The sequence below is a fragment of the Ambystoma mexicanum genome, chromosome 3q, assembly GCF_040938575.1.
Source record: "Ambystoma mexicanum isolate Mex_15411 chromosome 3q, UKY_AmexF1_1, whole genome shotgun sequence".
NCBI lineage: Eukaryota > Metazoa > Chordata > Amphibia > Caudata > Ambystomatidae > Ambystoma > Ambystoma mexicanum.
In genome coordinates this window covers 384632844-384653305 of record NC_090926.1, presented here as the reverse complement: position 1 = coordinate 384653305, position 20462 = coordinate 384632844, and the positions used below count along the sequence as shown (strand labels likewise).

The window sequence follows — 20462 nt, the reverse complement described above, 5'->3', positions numbered from 1 at the left end:
CTTCTTTGCAAGATTTTGCCAGTACTATTAATGCTCCACCAAAATGTCATGGCATGCGACGGAATGTCCAGGGAAGAGGGTGTTTTGGGTAATTATAATTCTTCCTCCTTCCTAAAATCACATCTCATCATTGGTTAATCATATTTTTATACATCTTGAACAGCATCATTTTGTATCTGTTCAACTATAGTTGCAGCTCCATTGACCATCTGGTTATTTGCTCAAACCATCATTAGGACCATCTCATCAGTGCTCAGTTTCATTCCATCTTATAGAAATCTGTAAAAGTAGTTTTTGTGTGATTTTGTGTAGTCTCCATACAGTATTTGCTTAAACCTTTTTTAGAATAACCTATTAACAAGACCATCCAACTTTATTAGATTGGTCTGTTCTGTGTGCACGTATCCAGCAGTTGAAAAGGTCATACACCCCCAAATTAAGAACAGGCATATTTGTGATCTATTATAAGGTATGTACTGCATAAAGGACTGCATCAAGAGTGCAAAATTGGGACACATTATGGGTATTTTCCCTGCAGATGTTTGATTGTTTCTAGCCCTAGTTGATTATTGAAAGTCCCTAGTTCTTCTAGGTAGTGTGAATCTGATACATTACAATTGAGTGGGCACCGCTATCTTAGGGGTGACGTTGGTCTTCACAAATAATTGTTACTAATAACTGGCAGTGTGGTACTATGAGCAGGACCGAGATTAGCACTACCAGAGCGGAGAACATTGGCGGCTCGAGACGTTTAAGACTAATTGCAGTACTGTCTGTTTTCGTGCGATTTGTGGAAGCCCGAAGTTAGTCTGGACTTCGAGGCATGTTATCATTATCATCACTTGTACCAACCAGGCCAGCTAGTGCCCTGAAGATGCACAATATGTCTGAAATGCATTGGCATTTTAGTACTTTGGCACAGGTCGCTGAAAAGTGGTTTTTATTATACAGAGTGATTCTGCCTCAAACCTATGTTATGTTTCCTGATACTACGATGAAACTCAATTAGAGTTACAGCTACTCATTTGAGGAACGTTACTCTTGCGAATGCGCTAGACAAAGGATGTGCAGCCCTCACAGCTTGCTTTTTAAGCCAAGGTCCATAGGTTCACCATGAATCTGATTTCATCACTCTTTTCCCAAAGGTAGTCTCTCCTCATGTGGCCAGGGGAATGGCAGTCGCTACCTGATCCTGACCCTGTGGGTGGCTATTTGAGGGAGGACCTCCTTTTGGGTGCTTTTGGTGTCCACCAATGGGACGTCGAAAATGTAGCTGCTCCCCTGCAGCCTCCCTTCAGATTCTAAACACATGCTGGATGGAGTCCTTGTGTGTTTCTCCTGAGAGCAATTCTCCTTCATTTCATCAACTTCATCTCTTCCAAACTTCAGGGCATTCTTCTTTTGTCAGATAAGTAAAAAGTGGGGGGGAACAAAATATGGAAGTGAAGAAACTGTCGCTTAATTTTTTGAGGGGGACTGGCATGCACATTGCATTTATTGCCTTCACCCACACCACACTGCAGAACAGTGTAAAATTTGTAAAAACCTTTAGCACAAAAATGCTAAGATACAAAAAGACGCTGGGTATGCTGGCTAAATGAGGCCGATCGCAACCCCCTCCTCCCCCAATTCCCCCTTTTCATAGGCAGTCCTCAAGGAGCCCAGCAGCCCCCACCCGGACAGAGAAAAGAGAATCCCAAAAAAGGCCTAAATCGGATTAAAGGCCGTCAAAAACACCTAAATTGGTAATTAAACGGATTTCAACAAACAGCCAAGCACCGCTGTCATCAATAGCGAATGCGACGGCCTAACCTCCGGCCCTCTCGCAGATGACAAAAGTACAGTCAACTGTTCCACGCTCGCCTACGGCACAGCCGTCAAAAGATTTCGTCGACCGTGAAACAGTTGACGACTGAGCCATCGACAGCTATAAAGGGGAAAAGCAGTCATTGGAACACCACTTGACAACGAGCAAACACTCGCTGACTGACTGCTCGACTGTGGACAAACGCTCGTCGACGGGCCAACGCGCGTCGACGGCCAAACATTTGTCGACGGACATCCACAGAGCGCTCGTCGACGGAGAACAGCACATCAACTATAGATAAAGACATCCTACAGTACCAAGTGGATTCTGTGTTTGAGGCACAGCGCGCAGCGTCCCTGGTCATCTCCAACTCCATAATAATGGAAAAACCTACACAAACTCCTCCACCACTGTCGAGCAAGATTGTATGGAGTACCCTGTGGGAGACTACACCAGCCTTGTCCTCTTGGCAATAGTCTACCCAACCTTTGGTAGAAGCATGTACTACACAAGTTGGTAGAGTGACTGAGCAGCAATGCTTATCTCAAGAGGGGTCAATGTAAGCTGTAAGGTTGTGAGAGTTTCATAGTGACAGTTATTCAAATAAACACTCTAGGTTTCTTGATCAAGCAATTATTAATGTAACAATCGTGTAGCACAAAAATATACTTCAATAAATACACTGTTTCACTAAATCAGTAGATACCCATTGGGGCTGACACACACACACACACACACACACACACACACACACACACAGACAGACAGACAGACAGACAGACAGACACACCACCCCCCCCCCCCCCCCCCCGAGGTGACTTAAATAGCTAGGACATTGATTTATCACTGGCACATTTAGAGCAATACTGAGATTGATGTCAAAAGGAAAATGTTTAGGGAATAAGACAAAGGTTATCAAAGATTCTTAAGCAGGCACATACTTTGGAACCCTCCCAATGCAAAGTAAATTAACCCTTTTCCCAGCAACACAAGTTATATAATGTGTGACTTTTTGGAGGGACAGATTAAAGCACAAAGTCAGAGGTTAGAAGAATCTATTGTAGTATGACAGATCCTGTTGTTCCTGGGCCTCAGTCGTGGGGACAAGAGGGAGGACGTCTGGGGAATCCTGCATTACAGTTTGAAGGTTGGCGGCAGCAATAAACTAAGTTCAGATCAACTGCACATTGCGGTTTTTCAGCTTCTCTCGAATAGCACCAGCGCGGTTCTCGGATACTGTTAGGAAAGATTTCCATTTATGGGTAATTTTACCTTTAGTTGTGTACCCCCCAACTTTTTTGTTGCTGTTTAACACCATAGTCTGACTTTACCAGGGAAGCCCAGCCTTCTGCTGCACTCCTGGGCTTTCGCTCACTTTTTATGGGGAAACTGACATGCCCTTAAAACAGTCAGTACTGGGAGACTTTGTTTCCCTTAGTCCTTTCCAATGTTGCAACTTTTCTGCAACATTTAGCAAGTGTACAATGAAACTTGCAGTACAGTACACTTGGGTCTCTTAGTAATTTCCAAAGGCCCTAGATACACTCGAAGGATTTTTTAGGAGATGTCACAGACAGGGCTGGTGGCAGCTTATTTGGTAATTTTAACCCTTTCCTGCCAGGTAAACCGCGATTACCGCGTTTGGCACAAATACGTGGCCTGGCTCTAAAATGGCCATGCCACAAGGTTCTTTGTCCTGTCCTTTGGCCATCTTGCCCCTTCGCCTTCCCCAGGTCGAGCCGACCTGGGTCAGTCCTTACTTGGGCATGCATTTTCCCACGAAACACCAAGCTTTCGTGGGCTTCTGCATGCCTTGTGTGTGCCTCCAGGATGTGGGCTGGGGTGTCTGTCCCCAATACACATCCTGGGTGCCAGAGAGTCTGGAGTGCTGCGCATGCCTAGGGCCACCGTGGTCTGTGATTGGTCCACGTATGGTATGCATGTAAGTGGGCATATCTCCCATTGGGTCCACTTCGTTTTGGCGCGAAGGGAACTTTCGATAAGAGGAGGCTGAAAACACCGCCTGGAGTTTTCACTGAACGAAGGATAGGATCCAAGTATCCTGCTGCTAAGAAGCAGAGTTGAGGAACCTCTGGTGACCCGCTGGAAGGTTTGGCACTCTGAGCCCGCTGTCATTCTGTGGGACCCCTCTGCGTCAGGTTGTCCTATAAGGTCTGCGAAGACTCTTCGACCCATTGGAATAGTGGGACCAACTATTCTCTGCACATCATCAAACCCTGCAAGTAAGCCTTCTCTGAAGTGTCCCAGGGCCAACCATTGGGCTGACCAGCTTACCCAGGACCTTTGTTCTGTCTCCGCTGCCGTTTCGAGGAGGCCCTCGAAACCTTTTTTCTGATGCTTGTTAATCTGCTTAGAATCACATGCCGTTCATATAGTCTGACATCCAGTGGTCACCGCGACGTATTGCATCTTGTCTTCCGAGAATCGAAAATGGACGTCGACATGGGCGTGCCTGTAACACTATCCCTAACGTGAGGTGTAGTGTACCCAAACGCCCTCGCGCGTTGAGGTCCCTCAGATTGTTTTTTCCGCCTCAGCTATGAAGAGGACTCCATTTATGTTTTGTCCTTCTTGTAAGGCCAAATTCTCTTGGAAGGATAAATGCTGTAAATGTAATTGGTGTTTGCCCCTTAATTACGACGAGACGGTTTGTGCGGCTTGCAAGCTCCTGTGCCTGAAAACTTTGAAGGAGTGCCGTGTTAAGTGGTGGGTGGCCTACGGAATGTCGCAGTTAGTCTAGCTCTCCCGCTGCCACAACTGCTGATTGTGACGAGGGGCTGAGTGACGAACAAGCCTACGCTTCGGAGGCAATTGACATCTCGGCCCGGCCCTGCTAGGCAAAACTCAGGTCCTGCTATGGGGAATGTACACCCCAGCAACAGACGCATACGTTTTGTACACTAAAAATACAACCCCAGGGATGTCTCCGGCGATTCAAAATTATCCATAGTGCCAACGGGCACACCGATAACTTCGGCCTTGCCCGCTGACCGTCAGGATCGACAGCCCTCCCCGCAACCGTAGAAGCGTCTTGCGACTGAGCCCTCGAAATGAAAGGGCGCTGCCCCCAAAATTCAGGAATCCGCGGAGACTCATCGTAAGAAAGCTTTTATGGCCGAAAAGGCCCCGGTTCCGCCGAAGGAGACGTGCAACCAGAGGCCCGGACTTCAGAACTTCCTGATGTGGAAGTGATTACCGAAACCATCGCCAGGATCATTTTGACGGATTCTCGGAAGCAAGAGTCCAAGGATTCATCGAAACCACAGGACAATTACAAGGATTCGTCGAAATATAAGGATAGGCCCAAGGAGTTACTGGAACCTACGGAAAGGCCTACAGACAAACTAAGGGACACGCGTCAACCGTCGGAACCCTGGAAAGACTTTCCGGAAGCTCCTGAAGGGATTTTTTTGACGTTAAAGAAGAAATCTCGATGTTTGTAGACAGATCTAGTAGAGAGCCCTTTCCACCCCTGGACCGCTCTGGTTCATCTGTTTGGACTAGAGAAAAATGTGAAGGATGCATGGACAGGATAGAAAGGTTTGTTGAACTCTGAGAAGTCCACACCCAAGAGATCTGGGGAAGAAAATCCCCCTCTCCCTGTTGCTAAACTGCAGAGGGTCTTGGACCCTACTCAAGAGGAAGAGGAATATACTTATGACCTCACTGAAGGAAATGCTCAAGATGACGATTCTTTTGTCGACTCTGAGGAGGTTCATTTGGATCCCACTGAGGGCTGGGGAGTAGACTGGACCCCATTGATCCTCGCCCTTGGCAGTAACCTACTTCAACACCGGAACCTGATGCCTTGTGCTTGGACTCCCCTCCAACCACCCCCACTAGACAGGCCTGCCCGGTTGACGATCAAATGGCTTTCAACCTCATATTGAGGAAAGCAGCGGAACACTTCAAAGTTGCTACTCAGGAAGCTGTTCCAGAAGCTAATTTTGTGGAGGACATTTTAAAAGAGAAACCACCTGCCAGCCAAGTCATTCCTCTTCTAAATTTAATCAAGAAGCGATTGACCCCTTCTTTATTAACACCTGCACTTACTAGAGCAGTGAATCTGAGGGTAGAAAAGCTTTTTCAACCCTCCCCCCTCTCACCCTCTCTACATCAGGGGTCATTCTACTCCAGATTCACTGGTTGTGACAACTACCAGAAAAAGAGCAGGGGTTCCCTGATCTACTGGGGAGGCACCCCCTGACAAGGAGTGGAAGACTTTACGCTCTGGGGAAAAGGAGCACTGTGGCGGCGGCTTGCTTCACTCGCATTGCAAACAATACCACTTTGTTGGTCAGCTATGCTGATGCGCAATGGGCCAAACTAGAGGAGGGCCTTCAAGAAGTCCCTGAACCGTTGCGGGCCTATCTGCTCTCAACAGAGGTAGAAGGCAGACAAGTTAACCAAAGTATGCTAAATACTTTGGATGCAGCAGAGACGGCCGGTAGTTCTTTGGCTCAGGGTACCCCCCTGAAGACATGCATGGCTAAGGAACTCTGGTTTCAAGCCAGAAACGCAAGCTTCACTTATCCACCTCTCCAGGTCGTAATTCCTTTCTGTGGAAATAATTCCATCTTGTAGTGTCCTTAAGGGTTCAGTTCCAATGCAAAAGAAAGTCCCAACTTAATCATTATTCCTTGAACATTATTGTACTTCACTATTGGGCTCCAGGAGAATGCCTCCCTTCTCCATGTGTATGGTTCTCAATGTCTTCACAGAGCCTGGGGAATGACTCCCTTCCGTCGGCTTTCTTTAGACTGATTTCACAATACCCAATCTTCTGTGAAGACAAAAGGAGGTATTGTTTCCTCCTCCTCACTCCCGTCCCCCAAGCCCTTCTCAGACTTTCACAATTCAGTTCACACAAAATCTTCAGGGAGGAATACGCCCCTTCTCTGCACTTGAAAAGTTCGTAATTCACCCGATTTCTGGGTGCAGCAGTCCTAGTTCCCTATTATGCCAGGTACTGTGAATATGAAGATGACTGGTGCTGATCTTCATAAGAGGATGCAGGCCCCAGACCTGTGGGATTCTTCCCTTTTGGTGCAGCACACCTGGTTCACTATCCTGCCGGGTACGTAGACTGTCTTCATACCTGGCAGGTACTATTGGGTTACTCTTCATAGAAAAATGCAGGTCCCTGCACGTGGGATATTCTCCCTTTGGGTTTGCAGTTCCTTTTCACTAGGTTTCTTAGCTTGTACCCCAGGGGCTTCCATTAGCCCCCAATATCTTAGCTTTAGCGTCTGCTAGTGACTTCTGGTACCCCTTCCAACCGGCTCAGTAGCCCTTGTACCTTTTAAGGGTCTCTACCGGCCCGGTCGGTCTCTGGTTTCTCCGGCCTCTGCTTCGGGCTTCTCTGGGCGGCTTCGGTGTGCTCCGGTGTCTCTGCTGCGCTCGCACCTTCTAAGCTGGTGCACTCTCTGCTTCACTTGATGGTCCTTCCAGGTTGGACCAGATAAGAGCTGGAGTCCTTTCATGAGTCGAGTGTTGCCCGCACTCGCTGTACCTCCAGGAACGGCCTCGCTGCTTCCTGTTTTCATCTTTGAATGGGCCTGGCCCAATTAGCTTTCGGGAACTAGACTGTTCATTCAGATTCTCATGAGTGCTCTCTATGCTTCTGCTCTGCTTCTTCGCCCCAGTGCTGATCTTTAGGTCTTTCAGTGAATCAATTGGTGTCTCCCTCGTCTCAGTACTTAAGGGATACATGCTCCTTGAGGAGTCCACACTCTTCCTCGTCCCATTACTTCCTATATTTGTGGCATGACAAAAACAAATAGGAACACTATGGGAAGAGTTGGTGGAGCGGGGTGGTTTCATGTTTAGGTGGGCTAGGCTATGGGGAAACCATGTTCTCCCCAGGTCGTCACTACTTCCATAGGTATCTCCCCTTCCCATAAGATCCACCTGCTAAGTGCCACCCCCAGGGGGGGATGATCTGTTAGCGGCCTCACCTCCCTGACATCATGGGAAGGGGCTCCCCCTTGTGGACGAGTGATGACATCCGGGGATTCGTCACAATTCATTAGTCATTCTAACTATTTAAAAGTGAAGGGTTGGGGCTCTTGGCAGAGCCACATCAAGGTGAATGTGTTTTGTGTGGTTTTTCATTATTTAATTGTTGAGTTGGTTAAGGCCTAAATGAATAACTGTATTATAAAGTGTATGTGTGTGGTTAACTGAACACTTCGCTGCTCTCATGCTTTCCTAAGTCTTGCTGTTCTGTCGCACTACCCAGATGGTATGGCTAAACAAGTGTATTTCCTTGTTCAGAAGAATAGGGTGGCCTCTCAGAATACAATTTAGTACTGGGCCCTTGCTCCTCTCTGGCTACGCTCAATCTGGCTGTTTTGGTGCTTCTCATCTAATCCTAACTGGTAGGCCACTTTTCATAATTTATAATACATTCCTATTAGACAAAATCTGCCAATAAAGCCACACCACCTGCAACGCCTTTGGCTAAAGCAGCATTGCCGAAAACACTTGTTGGAACACCAGTCTCCTCCAAGGGAGTGCAGGTAAAAGCTTCCAAGCTCACCCCTAAACCAGAAGCTACTGCTGCAGGCAGCGGGATGATGCCAGCAAGGGCTGTTGTGAGTTTAAAGCAGAAGCAGGGGGACAGTTCTGATGGCGACTCATCGAGCATTGAGGATGAAGAAACTCGGCTGACGAGTGGATTGCTGCATTCTGCTCATGGGAAAGTTGTGTTGCATGCAAATGCTAATAGACATCAGAAAAGAGTGTTCATATTTGCTTCTGCCGTATGGTTTTGCAAATAAATTGTTTAAAGTTTATTCTTGCACTTGCTAAAAGTTATTAGCATGGATCATTTGGTCTTTGTGTATAAAATGCCATTGCATTCTTTGATATGGTATAAGGTTTAACAATTATGCCTTCATAAAACTTGACTTCATAGAACATATGATTTTGAGAAGTAAAACCTAAAGAATATTGTGGTTGGAGTAACTATGCCATTTACAAACTTTCTTAGGGAGATTCTGCCAGTACTTTTAATGCTCCACCCCAATGTCATGGCACGCAACGTAATGTCCGGTAAAAAATGTGTACATCAAAGGATGTTCATGGGGGGAGGGGGGAGAGGGTGTTTCGGGAAAAAACTGATTTCACATGGCAAACAAATGTTTTAAACGGTAGTGGCAAAGTAACTCTTGAGTGGACTTTTGTTGTTGCAATAGGTAATTAGTCTTCCTAAAATTATTTTTCTTCCTAAATTCACATCTCATCATTGGTTAAATTCATATTCTTAAACTTTCTCAAGCAGCATCATTTTGTATCTGTTCAACTATAGTTCAGCTCCATTGACCATCTGTTTATTTGTCCAAGCCTTCATCGGGACCACATCCCGTCTGTGTTCAAAGATACTTTAATTCCATCTTGTAGAAATTTGTAAAAGTAATTTATGTGATTATTTTGTGTGGTCTCCATACAGTATTTGCTTAAACCTTTTTGAGAATGAACCATTAAGACAACCCACCCAACTTTGTTAGGTTGGTCTGTTCCGCCTGCATGGATCCAGCAAATTAAGAAGACCCAGTCGATATATTTTTGGAGTATGCTATGCATAAAGAACTGCATCAAGAGTTCACAATGTGCCCTCAAAGGAGGACACATTACTGGGTATTGTAACGGAGCAGCCGGTCCTGCCATCGCATTAGCACTCCCACCAGGCTACACCATTCACCGACAAGACGGCATATGAAAGGGGGTGGAGTAGCGATCATAATCAAAGCTCTTTCCCCTCAGAATCGTCAACTCCCCATTGGAAGGCAACGCTGACACCATCTCTGCCAAACTGTCAATTTCAGGCAAAGCACTTGCAAAGGAACTCGAGGACATGGGTTTCATGCAACGAATTAACAATCCCACCCTCTGCAAAGGTTGCACTCTAGATTGGGTGGCTGATCACAACTGCTCCGCCACCATCAGCTCCAACTCCCCTTGCCTGTTGACTGACCACCTCATCCAGTTCACCATCCCTAGATCCTCTGCCACGAAAACCTACACCTCTGCACCACCGGCAATGGTTAGATGGACACTAAAACTCTCCAAATAAAATCTCCACCTTTCTTGAGGATCCTGCTTTCAAGTCCCCATTCTCCAATGACCCTGGCTTGTTAGCGGAACTGTACGATGACACCCTTAAAAAAGCAATTGACACCATTGCCCCACTTGAACCTAAAAAAGCCAAAACATCTTTGCACGTTGATTCTTGATACACAGAATTTAAGGCGCTACACACCCTCAAACGTAATGCGCTGACCAAATGGCAAACTAATCTTAGCGACTTCTCTAACGAGGAATTCTAAAACTTGTCTGCCCCCTATAAAAAAGCCATTATCCAAGCCAAGGCCAACTCATTCAACACAAGAACGACAAATGCCAAGTCCCATCACAAAGAAATGTTTGCCATCTTCAGAGACTTGGTCACTCCCACTATGAGCTCCGATGACCTTCTGAAAGATGAAGCTTGGTGCTAAAGTATTCAAGCAGCCATGCTCCACAAAATACACCTTCTGCAGAACAAACTTCGAGCTCACCACGAAACCCTGCCCAAGACCCAACCACCCACCCGTCTCGCCCATCAAAAACTCGACTCTCCAAGACAAGACCCTCTTATCTTTCGGAGATGTTGCTGAAACAGAAGTCCTAGACCACCTCAAACACCCAAAACCTTCCATCTGAAAATGTGACCAGCCAATATCAATAAAGATTGTGCTGACTCCTTTGCACCATTTCAAACAGCTTTCATCAAGGGGGCGCTGTTGAGCAGCCCAGAAAATGGCCGCTTAGCCCGTGAGCTCTGTGGTTAGCCTGCTTTAATCCGCATATATCGGCGGACATCCTTGTCACTCCCAGCCATCTCTCCTCAGGCTGATTGCTGCTTATCTGCTCTGCACGTATCTGCATTCCTGTCCGAAATTGGTGCCGGGGGCTTGTGTAACGGCCGCCGGACACATGGCCCAATGTGCGGCCCTGATCGCGGTGCCTCGCGGAGGGGCCAACCGCCGCTATGTCCTACATCATCTGCGACATCCGGCCTCCTGGGCGCACAATCTCGCTCCTCTGCTCCTGCGGGGACTCTGGGCTATACTCTGGAGCCGTGCCCCTGACGAGACTGCCAGCTTCTCTGCGCCTGCCGGGCGGCACGAAGAGGGTCCCTCGCCCTTGGGCCATCCTGCACCCGGTGGGGCTCGGGTGCGCGCCGGCCACCCTGCCTTCCTGCCGCCTTCACTCCCGGGCCGCAGCGATTTGGTGGGCTGCAGCACCTCACGTGGGGGTGGGGGGGGCGGTGCCTCCCTGCAGCTCTCCGCTACATACCCCTACTTCGGAGGCCTTCCCAGGTTCCCCCCACCTTAGGAGGAGACTGCCTGTCGGCTTCTTTGCGCCTGCCGGGGCAGCGCAGAGGGGGTTCCCTGCCCTCGAGCCATCTTGCACCCGGTTCCCTGCCTTCCCTTCACTGCCGGGCCGCATTGATTCGGCCGACCGCGGCACCTCGCTGGGGGGGCGGGGGCCGGTGCCTCCCTGCAGTCCTCCGCAACGCACCCCAATCTCAGGGGGGGCCTCCCGGGTCCCCACCACCTTAGGAGTGGACGCCCGCAGCCTGCATATAGACCCTCAGCAGGGGCCTATATGCATACACTGCCTCACGGCGCACTCCCCCCCTGAAGCTCCTCAGCGCTGCCACTTCTGAGGCCTAAGGACACTGAATTGGAGGGCCACGGACCGGGGCTCCCATCCTCCTGGACTCCCATCAGACGCCTTGTGTGATACGGGCACAGCGCCCTGGAGGCTGGAAGGTGGGTGCTGTGAACTGCGCATTAACTACTCTGATCTCCTTTTACTGGTGCCCCGGTATCCCAATAGCTGCACCAACCCGTTGTACCACTTGCATTATTGGACCAGAGTGACATTCTGACCGCTGATTCTTCGGGGGGCCATCTGTGCATTGCTGCGGTCGCCCTGGGTGTTGGTGCTTAGGCGGGCGGACTAAGCCCCGGTACCTCACTGAGACGGGTTCTTTGCCCTGGGGACCTGGCTTGTACCTTACTACCTGGAGGGCTAACGTCGCCCCTCCCCATTGACACTGACATTTGAGGCGTACACAACCTGCACCACCTTTGCTTGAACGTTGAGCCACAGCTCGGCCTACAACACAATACTGGAATATCCACACCTCTCTGCGGATTGCGTGTAATTTGCGCACCAACCTAATTCACTTGCCGCGATATATTCATCACAGGGCTGCTTGCTTCACTGGTACTACTGCCTCCGAATACCCCCTGGTCTCCACTCCTGTCGCTGCTGTACAACAATTCAGCACCTGCCGTAGATGCCCGATATCTACCTACATTGACATGTATGGCAGATCCCGGGGTGCCACTAAGTAGGGAGCCATGGATAAGTTCACTTAAGCAACGCCTAAATCAGACCAGGGCCACGTGTCCTCCAATCAAGATGACTCTGAGACACCCCCGGCTTGGCGCCCGACCTTGCAGCGATACATGAATCCATGACTAAGAATTTTGCCTCCTTTCACGAGAAACCTGACGATATTAATGCTAATGTTCCATCGCTCAAATCCCAACTAGACCACGCTGGCACCAGAATTACGGAGGCGGAAACACAAATAAGTTCCAATGAAGACCACATACATACCCTTCAGGACACTTACTTCCCTGTGCCGGGACATGAAAATAGTCAAGGCCAAAGGCGACGATCTGGAATCGAGATCACCCAGGAACAATGTGCGCATAATCGGAGTTCCTGAAAATGCCCTCAAGGGCTGCATGGAACTGGTGGTGGAAGATCTCTTAAAGGAACTGCTCGACAACCCCACTCTCTCTCCCTTCACCGTGGAGCGCGCTCACCGAGCCTTGTCGCCACGTCCTGCACCCGGAGATTTCCCCAGGCCCATCATCGCCAAAATACTCAATTACAGAGATGGGGACCTTATCCTGCGCCTATCCTGTGAAAAGGGGGCGCTGCGCCTGGGCTCCGAGACAATTTGGATTTTCCCTGACTTCTCTGTGGGAGTGCAGTAGGAGAGGCGCCAGTTCTTGGGGGTCAAGAAGATGCTGCGGGAAAGGAACATCCCCTATGCAATTCTGTTTCCTGCACGATTGAAGTTTACATTTAAAGAGAAATTATACTTCTTCACAGTCCCTGAGGAGGCTGTGAAGTTCATTGAAGCGCAGATACCACTCGACGCCCCTCATGGGGATAACATGCATATGGACAATGACTGATCTGGCCTGATCTGCCTTCTGGTCTTCAACACCCTCCCTACTCCTACTCTGGTTGTTTGATCTACTATGCTGCACAGCCCAAATTTGAAGCCGCTCTATGCCATCGAGCTTACCTATGAAGTGACACTAGTACAAACTCCTATGAGTGCTGTTGATCTCCAGATGAACTGACCGTGAATACTGGGCCCGCTCTGCTCACGCAGGGCGTCCATCCGCTAGCCCATATACTCGTTAAAGGAAAATGCATGATCTAAGTACCTACAAAGCCGAACTCGGGTACCCTTGTGGTACCCCAATGCTCCTTTTGCTCTAAAGGCAACACGGCAGCAGCGCACCGCACCACAGTTGCGAACCTATCTTGGAATGTTTGGTTGGTGTGGGCCCCTGTTGGGCCAAATGTGTGGCCTGTCCATGTTGGGATCTGTCTGCTGACACCTATTGTTTGGGGGATGTTAAGGGTGGGTGGGAGTGGGAGGGAATGGGCGCCGCTAGTTATCACTGGGCAGCGAGGGAGGGGGCGTGGTAGTTCTGGGAAGTTGCAGTGCGAAAGGCGGAGGCAGACTGACAGAGCACGCTATGTTGAGGCGTCTCGCAAGTGACCACATAAATTGCAGATGCATGCCACAACAGTGGAGCTGGGATGTACCCTAAACAAGTGAAATGTCTACTACCATAATGTTCTGGAATGTTCGGGGATTGAGTAATTACACCAAAGCTCGCAAGATTATGGCCTATGCCAACAGACATGGCTGCAAAATACTGCTGCAAAAAACGCACTCCACAGGCCGTCTGGCAGGAAGCATGGCACCCGCAATATTTCACTGCCTATTCCACTCAAGCTAGAGGCGTGCTGACAATGATCCACAAATCCATTAAATTGACCCTACACAAGAGCTACATAGACCCCGATGGACGATGCATCATATTACACTGCACTATAGTAAATGGGGAGTATCTCCTTGTGAACACCTACGGCCCCAACGTAGATTCTCCTGAATTTGTGGACACAGTGGCGGCCATACTGGTTAGATCTATTGGAGTCCACATTATATGGGGGGGGGGACATGAATTTCATATTGGACATGGACCTGGACAGGACCGGGGCCGCCGCTTGGTCCCTGTCAAGCGCTGCATGTAGACTACACAATCACAGCGCAACAATCAATATTCATGATGCTTGGACGACACTGAACCCTCATCGATGCGAATACACCTACTCTTCCTCTGTCCACGATGGCTCCTCCAGAATTGACATGTTCCTGGTGTCTAGCGCAGTGATGGGCAGGCTGTAAGGGGCGCAGATCTTAACCCGTACATTCTCTGACCACTCCCCGATTACCATATCGGTACAACTGGGTACATCTGTCCCGATGTTCAGCAGATGGCGTTTTAAATAGTCAGCCCTTAAGGACATTGTGTTCAAAGATGACATACTTGGGGACAGTCCTTTTTTTTTTTTACCAACTTTATTTAAGTACATTAATAATAAGCTGATCAATAGCATATATGTAATTCTTCTTACATGTCGCTTCCTCATTACCCCTACTTGGGGGTTTCAGCACATTTCAATGCCAGTGATCATTTATGATAACCATACAGAGGAAAGGAAAGGAATAAAAGAATAACATAAATGTTGAACTCTTCCCCCCCCCCCCTGCCCCCCCCTCCCCCAAAGTATCTCTCCCAATTTAAGGTGAAGAAGTGGTTTGATCTGTTTTATTATTTCAGTTAGATGGATCCTTTCCAGTTCAGTATTCGATTCCATCAGATAACAAATATTGCACGGAGCAATCTGGGCTTAAAGTACATCTGCTCTTTGTCGTTTGTGAATTCATGCAGTTGTAGCCAAATGTTCAGATATTTGGAATAAGAGCCGTGGGCCAAAGCAGTCACTTTCTCCATGGCCATCACCCCCCATAGCCGCATCCACCACTGGCCCATCTTTAGATTTCCATGCCTGGGAAATTGTAATTCTGGCTGCACTCAACATATGCGTGATTAAGGTGGCCGTTGGCCCTGAGTTTGCATAGCAACCCTCCACTGCTTCTCCCAAGAGCACCAATAGCGGGTCAAGAGGGAGCTCCACGCCAGTTATATCTTTAATGTGACTTAGGATCTCTTTCCAGTAGGTTTCTGTTAATGGGCAGGACCACCACATGTATAAGGTCCCCAAGTTGTCCACAATTCCGCCAACATTCAGGCGGGTATTCTAGATTAATGGCATGCATGCGTGTGGGCGTCGTATACCACCGAAGACAAAGTTTATATGCTGCTTCCTTGATCAAGGTGCATTTAGAACTCTTTGCGGCTCTGCCAAATTCGGCCCCATGTGTCCCAGTCAATTGATCTTCCCAGATCCACTTCCCATTTCCGCATATAAGTGAGATTCTCTTCTGGGTCCCCCTCTCCCACCAGGCGATATCTAGTTACTCCCTTATCTGGGTGGCCTTCCTGTATGGTTAACTCCACTCCTGTAGGGTTCCTAGCTGCCTCTTCTTTCCCCCTCGCATTTGAGACCCAGTGTCTGAGTTGAACATAGTGGAATCGCTCCTGTTCTGGGATATTGAATCTGGTTTTGTATTCTTCAAATGTCAGGGGTGTCCCGTTTGCATAGAGATCTCCCAAGACCATGGTGCCCTCCCTGCCACCCCAGTTAGCCCAGAAGTTAGCATGTGTTCCAGGGGTAAATTCTGGGTTGTAAGCTGCTGGCGAAAGAGGTCTTCCCCCCCTCCCCCCCCCTTTGATCTTCTTGTTTCTCAGGATCCTGTCCCAGTACCACAGGGTAGTTCTGGTTGATTCCAACAGTTGGCCCCCTTTTTCCCTATGTCGTGTGGCGAGGAAGCCGATACCTCCCAGGGCTATCTTAGTTGGCAATCTTTTGAGTATCACCCACTGGTTTGGTGCCTCCCCGCAGACCATTGAAGCATAGGAGCTATCTGTGCTGCCCACAAGTACCTACGGAGGTCCGGAACCCCCAATCCCCCCAGGACCTGCGGCCTAAATAATACTTTCTTGAGAACTCTCGGTTTCCCAACCCCGCCCCCCAGATGAAATTCATCACCTCTTTCGGTAGTGTTTGGATGGCTGGGTTTGGGATTCGTATTGGAAGAGCGCCGACTACATATAAGAATTTAGGAAATAGGGTCATCTTAACTGCTGTAATGCGTGCTACCCAGGACAGTTACTGTAATTGCCAACGTTTTAATTCTTTCGCCGATGTTTTCAGGAGGTCTGGGATATTATTTCCGTGTAACCTGTCATATTTGGGGGTCAGTTGAATTCCAAGATATTTAACTGCCTTGTGTTCCCATTTCAGGGGGTATAGGTTTTCCAAAATCGGGATTTTCTCCGGCCTCTCTGATATTAAGAGCTGTAGATTTGGGATAGTTAATGTGGAACCCAGAGACCTTGGCAAATTTCTTCAGTAGGTGAATGGCTGCTGGTAGAGAATTTGTGGTATCTTTTAAGAACAAGAGAATGTCATCTGCGTAAAGTGCCACCTTCTGTGGACCTATATTGCCCACTTCAACCCCTTGGATATCTAGATGGCTACGAACTTGGCATGCAAACGGCTCCATAGCCATAGCAAAGACCAGGGGCGATAATGGGCATCCCTGTCTCGTGCCTCTCTGGATGGGGATGCTCCCTGTGAGTTTTCCATTAATCAATAGCTTGGTGGATGGGTCTGTGAAATTGGCCATTACCATGCGAATAAAGAGCAGGCCACACCCAAACTTTTCAAGAGTCAGGCGTAGGAAGCCCCAGTGTAAACTATCCAGGGCTGCCACTTTAAATTTCTGGCTTGTCCTCCGTCCCCAGTCGATTACATTTATGGCCCTGCGGATATTATTGTATGTGTGTCGCCCCCTCACAAACCCAGCTTGATCTGAGTGAATTATTTCAGGTAATATCATTGCCATTCTCCGGGCTAATATCATGGAATACATCTTTGCATCCCCATTTAGTAGGGAGATCGGACGGTAGCTGGCACAGTCCAATGGGTCCCTGTCTGGTTTCAACAATAATACTGTGGTTGCTGGTCTCATATCTCCAGATGTGCGCCCCTTATCTCTAATAAAATAAAATGGGCAGGTAAGGGGGCTATCAGCGTGGTTCTAAAGGTTTTATAATATGCATTGCTGAGGCCATCTGGGCCTGGTGTTTTATGCCCTTTTAGTGCCCTTATAGCGTCTCCCACCTCTTCCTCCGTTATGGGGTCTTCCAATTGCTGTCTATCCATCTCACTAATTTGTGGTAAGTCTATCTGGTCTAGGAATGCAGTCTGCTCCTCCTCTAAGTTTTCTTTTTTTAAGTTCTTGGTGTAATATGAGATCAGGACCTCCTCTATTTTGCCTTTTCCCCTCAATACCTCCCCTTGGCCATTACGAAGTTGAGTTATTCGATTCCTAAGGGTCTGGTGTCTCCATTTGGCAGCAAGAAACCGATTAGCCTTGCCCCCCTGTATGTAATAAAATTGTTTAGTTTGTACCAGAAGGCGTGCTGCGTCATCTACTAGGTGAGTTTCTAAGGCCGCTCTGGCTTTTTCCAAATCCCGCCAAGCCGCCTGTGAACCTTTGTCCCTATAGACCTCCTCTGCCTCACGTATTTTGGCTTGCATGTTGTGCCTTACCCTTTCCCGACTTTTAATGTAATTCGAGGTTTGCGCAATGAATTCCCCCCCTTTATTACCGCCTTGCTGGCATCCCAAATGGTTGACCAATCCATTCCCGGATTCTTGTTTTCCCAGAAATAGTTCTGCAGGGTTTGTTCAATACTTGTCAGGACCAGTTGGTCCTTCAATATTACCTCATTCAGTTGCCAGGGTTTGCGAGACCGTTGTTGTGAGCAAGCCAATTCTACATTCAAGAGCACCGGGGCATGGTCTGAGAGGCAACACACCCCAATTTCTAAGCCTGTGACTTGTGGGACAACTTTTTCAGAGATAAGTATCATATCGATACAGGAGTAACTACTGTGTACCGCTGAGTAGTGGGTATATGCCTTCTTCTGTGGGTTAAAGAAACGCCAAGATTCTAAAAGGTGCAGTTCTCTAAGAAATTTCGCCAGGGCTTGTCTAAATGTGTGATCATTAGGGGTAGCCTGTAGAGTCTTATCCATTGTTGCATCCATCACCCCATTAAAGTCACCTCCGATCAAAATTTTTCCTATTCCCCATTGTGCTATTTTGGGCAACAAGTCAAGTATAAAGTGGTCTTGTTTTATATTGGGGGTATAGATCGAGATCAAAGTCACCAGCTGGCCCATCAGTTCCCCCCAACATCAGGAAACGCCCATCTGGATCTTTATTAACAAATCTTACATTTTTTGCTATTAAAATGCCCATTCCCCACTTTTTAGTTACACTAGAAGCTAGATATTGTATAGGGAAGGCTGTGTCTCAGCCTCAGCTCATCTTCAGGAAGCAGATGTGTCTCCTGCAACCATACCACCGAGGCGTGCATATCAACCAGTCTGGTCAGCATGGACTTCCGCTTAATTGGGGAGTTGAGCCCCTGAACATTCAGCGACACAAGTATTCAGCCATTATCGTATTTTAGCCTTTAGAACCTTTCTTTATGATCCAACTGAACATTGTTGTAGATATAGCATGTATGTCATTCACTTCTTCACCAAAGAATAGAAAGTATGACTACCCATTTCCCCCCCCCGCCCCCAACTTTTAAACAAAAAATTTCAAATAACTGTCTCAACATAGTATGTTCACACTAAATCACCGGGTTCTACTCACCCGGGAAATTTGGGTTCGGGTTCCTTCCCCCCCAAACCCCCCACCCCTTTTCCTTTCTCTACCTCATTGTATTCATTCCTTTTTTTTTTTCCTCCCGTAAAGTGAGCTTGCTTCGGGCAATAAAGTCAATGCATAGGCAAGTTCAATTGCAGAGCCCATCCTTCTCTTTAGAGATTCCCATATATCAGATTTTAAGTGAATGGTCCCACATCGCGAATGTTCAGCCGTTGTTCAGGTGGGCTCAGAAGGTTTCTGTTCTTTATTACGTCCCAGCGGACGGGAGTGTCTCAGATTCCTTTGGCCCATCCCATGTCTGCCTTCTGATTCTCCGCTCCGGGATGGGGACTCCTCGTTGTCAGTGAAGTTGCCTCCTTCGTCTTCTTGCATGAGGTGCGCCGTCTATTCCTCTTTAGAAATAGAATGCCGCTTGCCCTTCAATTCAAACCGGAGCCAAGTTGGGTGCCCCCATCGGTATCGCACGCCCTTTGTTCTCAGCCAGTCTGTGACTACCCTCAGTTTCTTTCTCTTGGCAAGCGTCGCTTGAGTCAGATCCTGAAATAGTTGAATCGGAATTGAACGGAACCTGATGGGTTCTTTTTTCCGGGCTGCCCGCATAATGTCCTCCTTCAGTGTGTACAGATGTATCCGGGTTAGAACATCAGGAGTCGGGTTCCTATTAAGTTGAAATGTGGAGTATACTCTGTGCGTCCGATCGAGCACTATTTCTTTATTTTCTTCTGTGTCCAAGATGTGACGGAACAGGTCAATCACGTATTGCTGTAGGTCCGAGTCCAGTATCGATTTCGGAATTCCACAAATGTGTATGTTTTGTCTAGATCTATTTTCGGCGTCTTCTTGCTTTCTCTGCATGTGTTCCATCTGCTGTTCTAATTCCGTGACTCTACTTGCCAAAACATCGTGATCATGACCCTGCTCAGTTATCACCGTTTCTATTTCGTCAACTCTTTTCCACGGCCAGGACTCCTTTATTGAGGTCTGCGATGGACTTAGCTAGGCTGGTTGCACTTTCTTTAATATCTTTTTTGAGTTCCAACAGCACCTCTAGTAGGTCCGATTTCCGGATAGGTGGATCTTCAGTCTTTTGCCCCCTCCATAGGGGGATTGTGCACTTGGGCAGTCGCTTGCAGTTGATTGCGTTTCTGGGAGTCCGCTGTCTGCAGCATGGTTTTGATATCACCAGAGCCCTGACCTTTACCTTTTGTTATTTGTTTGGTCATCCTGGGCTACGTGCAGTATTTTGTTGTACCTTGAGCTGGGGCCCGGAAAATCGCAGATGAGCTTTCAGTGGGGCAATCAACTTCTTGCCTCCTTGTGAGTTATGAATGTCCTGGTGTACTTCTATGTCCGATCATTTTGCCCGCTCCCATGCCATGCCATTTTGCCCGTTCCCATGCCGTATTTGGTGCTGTCCGTGTCTCATGTGTCCCCCACCCCCCTCATTCACCCCCCCCCCCTCCGGGGTCAGACCAAGCTTTCGTATCAGGGTATGGTGGCGTGACACGGGGACCACAAAAGTATTATTCAGATTGGTTACTCTCACGCTTGCCCGCCTGCATAGCCCAGAATGTTGTCAGGGACCCCCCAAGTAGGGTGG

The 20462-nt window shown here is 48.2% G+C and overlaps 1 protein-coding gene across 4 annotated transcripts in view; it reads left to right on the top strand.

Annotated features, from left to right (window-relative positions):
- The window catches only part of TCOF1 (treacle ribosome biogenesis factor 1), a 926286-nt gene that overhangs the window by 383885 nt on the left and 521939 nt on the right, over positions 1-20462 (top strand). The gene's annotated exons all lie outside the window — the stretch shown is intronic.